A 10,774-nucleotide genomic window follows, 5' to 3' on the forward strand; every position below is an offset into this window, starting at 1 on the left:
ACAGAATACCGTCTGCTATGTTAAAGATGGAGAGTTATACCAGTGGGTGTTAATTAGGATACTACTCGTTGTGGGTCAACACTTGTGGTGTAGCGCATGGTACTTTATAATTTACTGTAAGATAATCAACAGAATTAAAAGATCAATTTGAGGCTTTGAAGGATATGGGGGTACTGGTAGAATACGCGGCTGCAAAGGCACACACCCACGCCAGATAGAAACATCATCCCAGGGGCAATTTTAGAGAGTGAGAACTCCTTATGTTTCAAACGAGATGTAATGCTGTAATAGAGAACTGTGTATAATGGGTATGTAAAGCACGCAAATGTTCGTTGTAAACAAACCGATTGACCGAAGTGGAAGGCTGACAAATACGAGGTGGAACTAATACTGGATTGCACAACGTCTTTTCCGGTCCCGTCCGCAGGGGCAAACAAAAATCAAGTGACGTTCGGTCAGAGGAAGTTTGAACAAAGCAGAATGAGCCCGGCACGCATTGTTTTAAGCTTACGTCTGGGTTTCCAAATGCAGTCGTTGAATCTCCGCTAGCGGAGTATAACTACAAATATAAGTTTTTTATTGAAAGAAATAAGTTTATTGTTAATTTTGCAGTGTCACGTTCTGGCTTGAGGAAAAAAAAAAAAAAAATTCTTCATGCATGGTCAAACGGTTAAGCCGGTAGAATGGTTCGTGTCTTCCTACGCAAGTCATGTTATTGTAGGTGATTTTATTCTTTATCACGCCTATTATTGTCATGAGACAAAATGGCTTGCCGTTGGACGCATCCGATTTAATGTTTGGTATTTTTAAAAGATCTCATTTTTATGCTTGTATAATCTGGCATCATCGGAATATAAGTTGGCGAAGCTTCGCAAACGCCGGTATTTCGTTTGATGTTGGCCCGGCTATACTCTTTGTTAAAACCTTGGGGCTCTACTCAACGATTTTTACTTCTGCCGGGTAGTAATGCTCCGTTTTTTTTTGTCTTTCATGCTTAACCCGAACTTTAGTGAAATTCAGGAAACTCAAAAAACTTATTTTAGTAATGGACCTATGTGTTCGGAAAAGGGAGTGAAGACCGACTTGCCAACTATTTAAAATGGTTACTGAACCATTCCTTCGTTATATAATTGCATTTGACCAGGTTTTTTCTTTATACTGGTTTTGGTTTTCAAGACCTCTTGCGCTATATTTGTTGAGTCTGGTACACAAAGTAAAGCTATCATCGTGACGGAACTTTGGGGAATGCAAGACAATGTAGCGACCAAAGAATACCGCGTACCATACATAAATTGCGTAGGGGGTTAGGGCGGCAGCTTGCGGGCAAACGTAAGACTTATAGGTTGTGTCCTCTTTTTCCTTGCACAACCTCCAATTTTATAAGAGTAGTGATATCTCAGTGACTAAACTACTAATATTACATGGACACATAGATGGTAGTTCTTCCAATGTGTTTCATCTAACTGTTGAATACGGCGACTTCATTTCTGGGCGAAGATCGTTCAACCTTAGAGTATGGTTTCGTAAGCATTTCTGATTCATTCCCACCTCACATGGTTTGATTTACTCGACAAAGAACTCTCAAAAGGCTGCGATAATTGGAAAAACCGCATGACGCCAGAAAATGATCGTCGGTTATTTGATATTGGCTGTTCGTTGCTAATCTCAAGACGGATTTAACACGCAATTGACTGGACTCGCTTTCCAGGTTAGTTTTTGTCGTCGGTCTCAAAGATGTGTTATTCAGGCCCACACGGGTCAGGACAATTTGGGGTGCAATGATGGCGTAGTGGTGAGAGCACTCGCCTCTTACCAATGTGGCCCCGTTTCGATTCCCAGACTCGACTTGTCGTTATTCTCTTAAGCAGCCAAGCGTTGCGTGACCACAGAAAGAACGGATGCGTAGGAGAGACTGCGTACTGCGTCGTATGCGGGTTGAGTTTGTTGGTTCTCTACTCTGCACCGAGAGGTTTTTCTCCGGGTACTCCACGGTTATCTCATCTCTTCAAAGCCAACATTTGGCATTGATTTGACTTTATTTGCGTTAATTTGTTGATTTCCGTTTACAGTGTCCCCATTTAGGTTTTATCATGTGTATAAATGTTGTAGTGCACATTTGTCCGTTCAAGAGATAGGTAGTTAATTGGAACCACTTTAATCCAGAAGATGAAAAATTCGATTTCATACACGATAAGTATAAAAGGATACAATCAGAACGGACAAGTATGCATTACAAAATGTGTAAACATGATAAAAACCGAAATTTAAAACTCTGGTAGCATCCTTCAAGCCTAAGGGCATTATATTCAAGTTACAAAACTATTGCGAAATCTGTTCGCCTTAAAGACGGGTCTAAAATTTCATGTGTTTCTTGTTTCACGGGCAGGCCAAGGATCTGTTCATCTTGTCTTACTGCTTTAAATAGGTCGTCTGATACTATTTTTCCGATGAAACTGCCGACTAAGAATTAACGTGGATCATTTCAACGTGATGATACGCAGACAACATTCCCTCCGGACCAATGTCAAAAACTAAAAAAAAGGGCTGAGAAACGCTGTCCTGGCCTTCCCAACAATGAAAGGAGGGGCGGGGGCAGATTGTAGGTGTTTGATGTCCGTTTCTCTCATTTTCTCCCTGAACCAGTTTTTTTAAGATCACCGGTGGTTGCAGCGTCCAGAGAGGTTGAATTAAACCTGATCAGAATTACCGGTATTTATCACATGGCCGGAAGGGAAAATGGTACGCATAATCGCTATGGTACTTCGTCAAGCTTTTGGGTGGGCAACTTTGATGTTCAAGGTTCTCAGCATCTCCGCTAGATACGCGGGGAGACTGTCATCAAAGACAGGCCACACAGAATTTATGACAGGACGAGAGCAGGAAACTGAACTTTGGTCTGAGGGTCTCAACCCCTAGTATTTTAAACTAAACAAATAAGCACGTTGTTACGAAAAGGATCAAATGAAGTGCTTCAATGTTGACATTCGACTCACTGGCATTATGTAATAGTTGGCGGTTGATGCCTGATGCTATTGTCTTTTTTATACATATATACGTTTCCATGTAATAACCATGCGCGCTATAATAACTGAAAGCATTTGGCATCCTGCGTTTTTGCAAAATACAACTGGTATTGAAAATTTTGCAAAGTACGGCCGCCGGAAATGTACTAAGATGCCTGACGCACGTGTAGTAAGATTCTTTTCCCCGTGAAGCCTATAATATGTTGCATGAGTTCCTTGTCGCACAGAGGCTAACCTGGTTTGGCGGATTCGCGGTCTTACAAAGCACTCGACAGGGAGCTCGTTCACTTCGCGACCTTTGAGCAAGAATGAGGGTCCACATAAGCTTCAAATCCCGCCTTCCCGCCCATTTTTTCGTGTTAATCCAGCGATTCCGCCCTTCTTTACTTTCAAATCCAGATACCGCCGAGTTTTTTTTTTTTGTTGAATAGGTCGTTGAATAGTGAAATAGACGTTGCATAAAACTAACCATTACGCAATGGTTTGCAAGTTGTTCTTGCGTCCACGTGAAAGTAAAAAAAATGTTCGCTTTGATATTCTGCCTTAGTCCTCGGCGCTTTTTTTGGAAAACAACTAGCTGAGTTAGGTAGAAGAATGTTGTTCATGTCTCACGATGCACTCACAGTGAACTGAGTCCGAAGTTTCGACTCTCTTTACTTCTAGTCTCCATCAGGCGATGAGGTCAATAGTCTGCGCTTTATGGAAAATGTATATGAAGAATCGGTTATGTTATTTGATAATTCGTCCTTGTGACGAAAACGAAGAAAATAGAAATGAACGAAATGGTATATGAAATGTATCATATATTGATATGAAATCAAGTGAAGATATGATCCTTGCAGTTATGAACGCAGTTTTAGCAATTGCGCTGAGAAGCCTTCATATCCGCCATTCAATATATGATTCATCTCACATATCATTTCGTTCAGTGATTCATTCATCACGGGAACACTTGAATCCACAAATGACCAGCTCCCAATGTCAGTGGCTTCATAGCTCAGCTTGTTAGAGCGTCGCACCGGTATCGCAATGTCACGGCTTCAAACCCGTTGAAGTCCTGGATGTTTCAGGCTTCTCTACGCAATTGCTAAATTGAATTGCGTTCATAACTGCGAGGATCATAGCTTTACATGAAAATAGAAATGCCGAAATAAACATAACACAAAGGGGCAGCTTCTTAGTGCAAGTATCGGAGCAGAAATTACGTAAAGCAAAAGAAACAAAAGGCAGAAAACAAAACAACTCCAAACAAAGACTAATCCCAAGTGACCAAAAAACACAATTGTCACATTTTTTTCGCTATTGTTCTTTGTTTCGTTAGCTGCATATTCCGTTCGTGTTAATTATTTAGTGTTAATTTTGTATCGTAGTCAACCGTTATTAGAACCTTAGAGAATAGTTTGTAAGTTTATTTGTTCTTTAAAGTCTCCATTGTGAAAATACTATTGTAACTATAGGTCTGTTAGTGTCGTGTTTAAAAATTAAGATTGTCAATAAGTGTTATTGAATTGCCTTAGTGTAGTCACGTTAAAAATGTATGTCGCAATTTGAATCAATTGGTAAAGCTATATATGTGTAAAAGACGTGGGCGTTGGCGGCCAGTTGGAAAAGTCAGTCGAGAAGAAGAGACGGACGAGGAGAAAGAGCGAAATTGAAGAAGGAGAAGGAAGACCGGAGAGAAGCCAAAGTGGGTAAGCGAACGTGTTTGAGAAAAAGGGGAAAAAAAAAAAGAACACTGCCAAGAGTCATTGGTGGGAACCGACCGCTGTACTCCCAGACAAAACTCCTTTGTCGGCGGTGGCCAAGATAGTGAAAGCTTTGTGAGGAAAAGTTCGGTGATAAAAGTGAAAGTTTTGAGGACAGACAGAACGAACGACGTTCGTTGGTTTGCTGTAAGAGGTTGCAGGATTAGCCGGTTGAAGTGACAAGAACCTGGAGAAAGCACGAGGGCTGATGTTGAACTGAACTTTGTATAAATTGTAAATAGTACTTTGAAGAATAACTTAACTTTAGCCGCTTAATTAGGGTTAATTAATTAGTTTTAGGGTTAGCTTATGATTAGTTTTTTTCCTTTCTTTTTTTTTCCAGTGTTTACACGTTAATAAAATTTCTTGTTAATTAGGTAGTAAATGGTAGTGTGCTGCAGGATCGAGGGAAGGGTTTGGCATTTTTCTTTCTTTTCTTTTTCTCTTATTTTTCCCAAGGGAGTACCCTCGGTTATCGTCACATATATTTTTGGTGTCAGGAGTGGGATATTATTATGCCTTGGTAGCCAACCTCAGATCTCGCGCTCGCATATATTTAAGACGATTGTTGTGTCTGATAAAACTGTGAATTACAGATCATGGCCTTTAGAAGACCTTAGAGCTGAAGCTAGAAAAAAATATATTTTGTTCACTAGTTTTTAATTAAATGTCCATGATAAAAAAAATACCACTAGTGAAGAGGCCACTGCAGAGGGAGAAAATTGTTTTGATGAGTCCTTGGAACTCCAAGAAGGCGATCTCAGTTTTGAGCAGCGCAGTTAAAGGGGCTAAGTCACGCAATTTTAGGCAATTTCAGCACACTGATCGAATGGTCATAGAATTAACTCTAATATCAAAATAACTGTTCAAAACTATAGAAAAACTCTAACAAAATACAGGGAAGCCAAGAAGGGACATGGAATGGACAAAACTGGAGAGGATTGAAGTGGATTGATTTGGGTAAATTTGAAAACGTCGGCCCACCTTTTTTCAAATTTATATCATTCTGTATCAAAATGTCATTTACAAAGCTGGAAATCATTCTCAGTTGTTATGTGGCCATGATTTTGCAAATGAAAGACTCTTGCTCTGCCAATTGACGTTTAGAGCTCATAAGTAACAAAAATTAAACAAAATTACCTAAAATAGCGTGACCTAGCCCCTTTATGATACAAGAGCGTGAGATCCAGATGTTGGAATTGCAAAGAACAATGAGGTTAGAAGAGAGAGAGGCGAAAAAGGAGAAAAGGGAATTTGAAAGACAATTAGAGAGGGAGAGGGAGAGCGCGAGGCTGAAAGAGAAGCTGAAAAGGAGAGACGAGAGTATGAGAGACAAAGAGCTTCTGAAGAAAAAAGAGAAGTCGATTAGGGAGGAGCAAAAGCTAAGGGTTCTAAGAAGCGAAAAAGAAGAATACGCAACGAAGAGAAGTGGAAAGACAAACATTTTCGAAGAAGCCTGCGTTTATGAAGATTCGGGAAATGTGAGAGACGGAAGACATTGACGATTATTTTAGAATTTTTGAAATGACTGCCAAGGTCCAGTTTCTTCCTCAAAGCGAATGGCTGGGTAACCTCGTTCCTAAACTAACAGAAAAAGCGAAATCCGTTTATCTGGAAATTCCGGACCCGAAATGTCACGATTATTATGAAACCAAGAGTATAATTATTAAGGCATATCGGTTGACCGCTGATCACTACAGATTTAAGTTTCGTACCGCAGAAAAGCTACCAGACGAGGACTTTGTGCAATGGGGAAACCGAACACGAAGATACTTAAATAGGCGGATGGAAGTTGCAGGGGCTACGGGAGATGCTGAAAAGATCTTGGAGCAATTTGTTATGGAAAGACTCTTGGATGCTATGAGTCCAGAACTTAGGGCCTGGCTCAAAGATCAAAAGCCTAACACTGTCGAGGAGCTCGGAGATTTGGCGAATTTACATGTTCAATCCAGGAAAGGACCTTTCGTTGCTGATAACTATGCATCTTGCGGTAAAGGTTATGAGACTAAATCCCCAAAAAAAGTTCGTGCAAAGAAGGAATCTTTTCCGCCGGAGACAAGGCACAGGCCTGGTTCACATGATAAAACGGTCCCAACCCTAACAGAGAGAGCCCGAGACCCGAAATTACTGTTATAAATGTGGCAAGCGAGGCCATATGTCTTTTAATTGTGGTAACGGTAGTAACAGACCGGCACAAGGATACTTACTGTGCATGACTCCCTTAAAATCGGAAAATCTGGAATTTCCACCATGTAATGTTCGGGGTAAGATAGAAGGCAAACCAGCGGACGAACGATTGTTGATTCGGGTTGCACGAGAACCCTGGTACATGAAAAAGATTTGTGAAAAACGGTTCTTTAACGGGAGAAAAAATATCGGTGTTAACCGCAACAGGTGAGCGTCTTATAGTCCCCTTGGCCTGGGTTGAGATTGAAAGTGGACAGGGGAAGCACGCTGAACTGGTAGGAATGTTGGATAAACTAAACTACCCGTTGACTGTCTCCTTGGAAGATCATCCTTTGGACAAACTCTGTCCCGGGAAAATGTTCTTGAACAGTGGGGAAAAAAATGCTTCGGGTCATAATTCTAACACTAACGAAGCCTTTGTATTGACACGACGTCAGAAGACGCTAAAAGATGCCCAAAAGAGAGCTGACGCGTTAATTGATCGGGAAAACTCACTGGCAGTTAAAAGCCTATCAAAGAAGCCACTTAAGGAAAACGGATTGGAACAGGGTGACTTGCGGATACTTTTTGGAGACAAAGAGTTGGACAAAAATGAAGAAAAGAGCTTGAACAGTCACACGGAAGTGGCCTTGGGTAAGAATGAACTCCCCATTGACATTCTTGACAGAAACAGGAATCAATTGACCGAAGATCAGATGTCGGATGTAACGCTTGATGAGGTACGAAGAGGAGCGTCTGAAAAGGCTCCACAGGATATTGACTCCTATTTCATTCAAAATGGGATTTTGAAGCATCGCAAATTCCTTGAAGCCGAACACAATGGAACGAGGTATGTTGACAGAACAGTCGTGCCAGAATCGTACAGGAATGAGTTCTTGAGGGTTGGACACACGGTCCCTTTGTCAGGTCACATGGGTAAAGCGAAAACCCTAGATCGCATTGCCGCGCATGTTTTTGTGGCCAGGGTTATCGTCCGATGTGCGGAAATATTGCGCTACATGCCCTCAGTGCCAGTTGGTAGCAAGGAAGTTGAAATCGCAGAGAGCACATTTAAAACCGGTCAGCGTTGTAACCGAACCGTTTATGAAAATCGCCATTGATATTGTGGGGGAACTACCTAGATCAACCTCTGGTTACAAGTACATTTTAACCATTGTTGATTACGCCACACGGTACCCAGAAGCCATACCTTTACGAACAACAAGCTCAAGCTCAAGGTAGGCATTCCAAGCGAAATAGTCTCTGATCAGGGCTCTAATTTCATGAGCAGACTTATGGCCCAATTGTATGAGCAATTAGGGATCACTAAGATTAAAAGATCAGTTTACCATCCTGAAGTAAACGGTCTAGTAGAACGTTTTAACGGAACGTTAAAGGCGATGCTGAGGAACTTTGTGGGAGAGCGCGTACAAAACTGGGATAGATATCTTCCTTCCTTACATTTTGCATACAGAGAAGCGCCTTGCGAATCTACTGGATATTCTCCCTTTCAACTTCTCTATGGTCGGACTGTAAGAAGTCCTCTTACCGTGGTAAAAAGATAGTTGGTTGGAAAAGAATCCTGTAGAGGACAATCTTGTAAGCCATGTTCTTGACCGGGTTCGGAGAAGACTTGCAACAATGCAACAAGTGGTTAAGGCGAACTTGGAACGAACTCAAGGTAAGCAAAAACGCTTGTACGATGTTCACAGTTCTCAACGAAAATTGGAAGTTGGAGATAAAGCGTTAGTTTTGCTACCTTCGCCGGGGAGTAAACTTGAAATGCGGTGGCAAGGGCCTTATACAGTAACGAAAGCTTTTGAAGATGGTTAAAGTATGAATTAGACACTGGAAAGGAACGAAAGCAGTATCGTACTTACCATATCAACCTGCTAAGTAAATGGCAGAGCAGAGATGAGATAGCCTCTCTCTAGTTATGACACAATCACCCGAGATGTCGTTTCCTCACGAAAACAACGTCTTAACTCTTGGTAATATGGAGACCTGCGAAGATGTATCGATTTCAGACGAGTTGGCTGAATCACAGAAGGAACAGGTTAGGAATTTGTTAACTGAATTCTCTCATGTATTTTCGGGAAAAAAACTAAATTTAACTCACTGTAGCTGCCCATAAGATTGATACCGGTGAAATCATTACCCATTCGTTCTCCCCCTTATAAGGTTCCACACAAACTCGAGGAAGAAGTAAACAAAGAAATCGAGGGGAAAATGTTGGAGATGGGTATAATTCGCCCCTCAAGAAGCCCATGGGCATCCCCTATTTGTTACTGTTCCCAAGCCAGATGGAACTATTAGGTTTTGCGTTGACTATAGAAAACTCAATAGTATCACGAAAATGGACGCCTATCCGATCCCAAGACAAGATGGACAAGTATGTTAAGTGATACTACGAGTCAGTATGCCAAGAAGTAATTCAACTCTTTGTGTCACTCTGCTCAATACGCGAAGAACAAAAGTCAATCACCAGCAGAGAAAAAACAGCCTGTGCTAACCCCTATTCAAGCAAGCTTCCTGACGCATTTGCAAATGGACCTAATGGACCTTAGAAACTTACCATGTACCTGTTCATGTCATCGCAAACACAAATTGGACTCTCCACATGATTGATCATTTCACACAAAATATTCATGGCTTTATCCATTGAAAAATAAGCGAGCTGAAGATGTAATGGAATGCTTGTCTCAATTTTGCTGGCAATTTGGATTCCCTCAGAAAATACAAAGGAGATAAGGACCATCTCAACAGGAAAAAGCAAGAAACACACAAAGGAAATACAACAACAAAGTGACAACAAACAAACCCAATACTATTTCATTCCAAGTCAACAACTTTGTTAATAATAAAGGAAAAAGTTAATAAAGTGGACAAAAGTCCATTACATCCGAACACTCTCTTGGTGGTAAGAACAAAAAAAAAGAACATGGATTTATGAAAGTTGTAACCAAATTTGAAATTATTGACACTTGGATTGCACCCACACAGACTACAAATTACTGAAGACATGAATGTGTCATCAGACACTACTAAAACAATAAGCTTCACTGCCGCGTGCAAAAAGAAACTTGACCAGTGACACATGTACAAGAGGTGCAAACATGAACAAGAAAATTACTTCTCATTTTTCAACTACAAACAAGTAATGACTGTTTAATAAAGGTTACAAACTTTGTAAACTACCAGCAAACAAAAACTTTGAATTTGATTTTTCAAATACTTATAACCAAAAAGGTCACAAAAGGGTTTTCTGCTGAACTACATTTGTACAAGTAACTGTACACCATTCAACAATCTATGCTATAAAAAGTCAATTTTTGGATGACTTTTTCCTCCCAAAAACCAGAAAAATAAAAATAAAACAAAGTCACATGAAGGGAATTGTTATTAAACAAGGTTTTGTTTTTCTGCTGAGCTAGCGCGCTCTCGGATTAAAAAAGCAGAATCGGTTATCATGCACAGTGTGCCTAACCCCAACCTTAATGCTAACCATTTAAACTAGACCCTCCGTGACACTGGGTTGCCTGTGGTACGTGCAGCCCAGGAGGTTGGGGGGGGGGGGGGGGACTCCCATATGGAACACACGGGGATGCTAGTCGGAAATTTTAAATTAACCCCTGAAGGAGACCATCTGGCGTGGCTCAAGCTTTTTGTGTGACTCCTAAAGGAGACCAATCTGGGCGTGACTTAAGCAAATTTTGACCTTGGCGGCTTAAAATATTGGCGCTTTGCCCGAAACACCCTAAGCGAGACCAAAATCCAAAATTTACACCCCTAAGCGAGACGACGAGCATCCCCGTCTGTTTCATATGGGAGTACCCCCCC

Source organism: Montipora foliosa, chromosome 9, assembly GCF_036669935.1.
Source record: "Montipora foliosa isolate CH-2021 chromosome 9, ASM3666993v2, whole genome shotgun sequence".
In the NCBI taxonomy this organism is placed as follows: Eukaryota; Metazoa; Cnidaria; class Anthozoa; order Scleractinia; family Acroporidae; genus Montipora; species Montipora foliosa.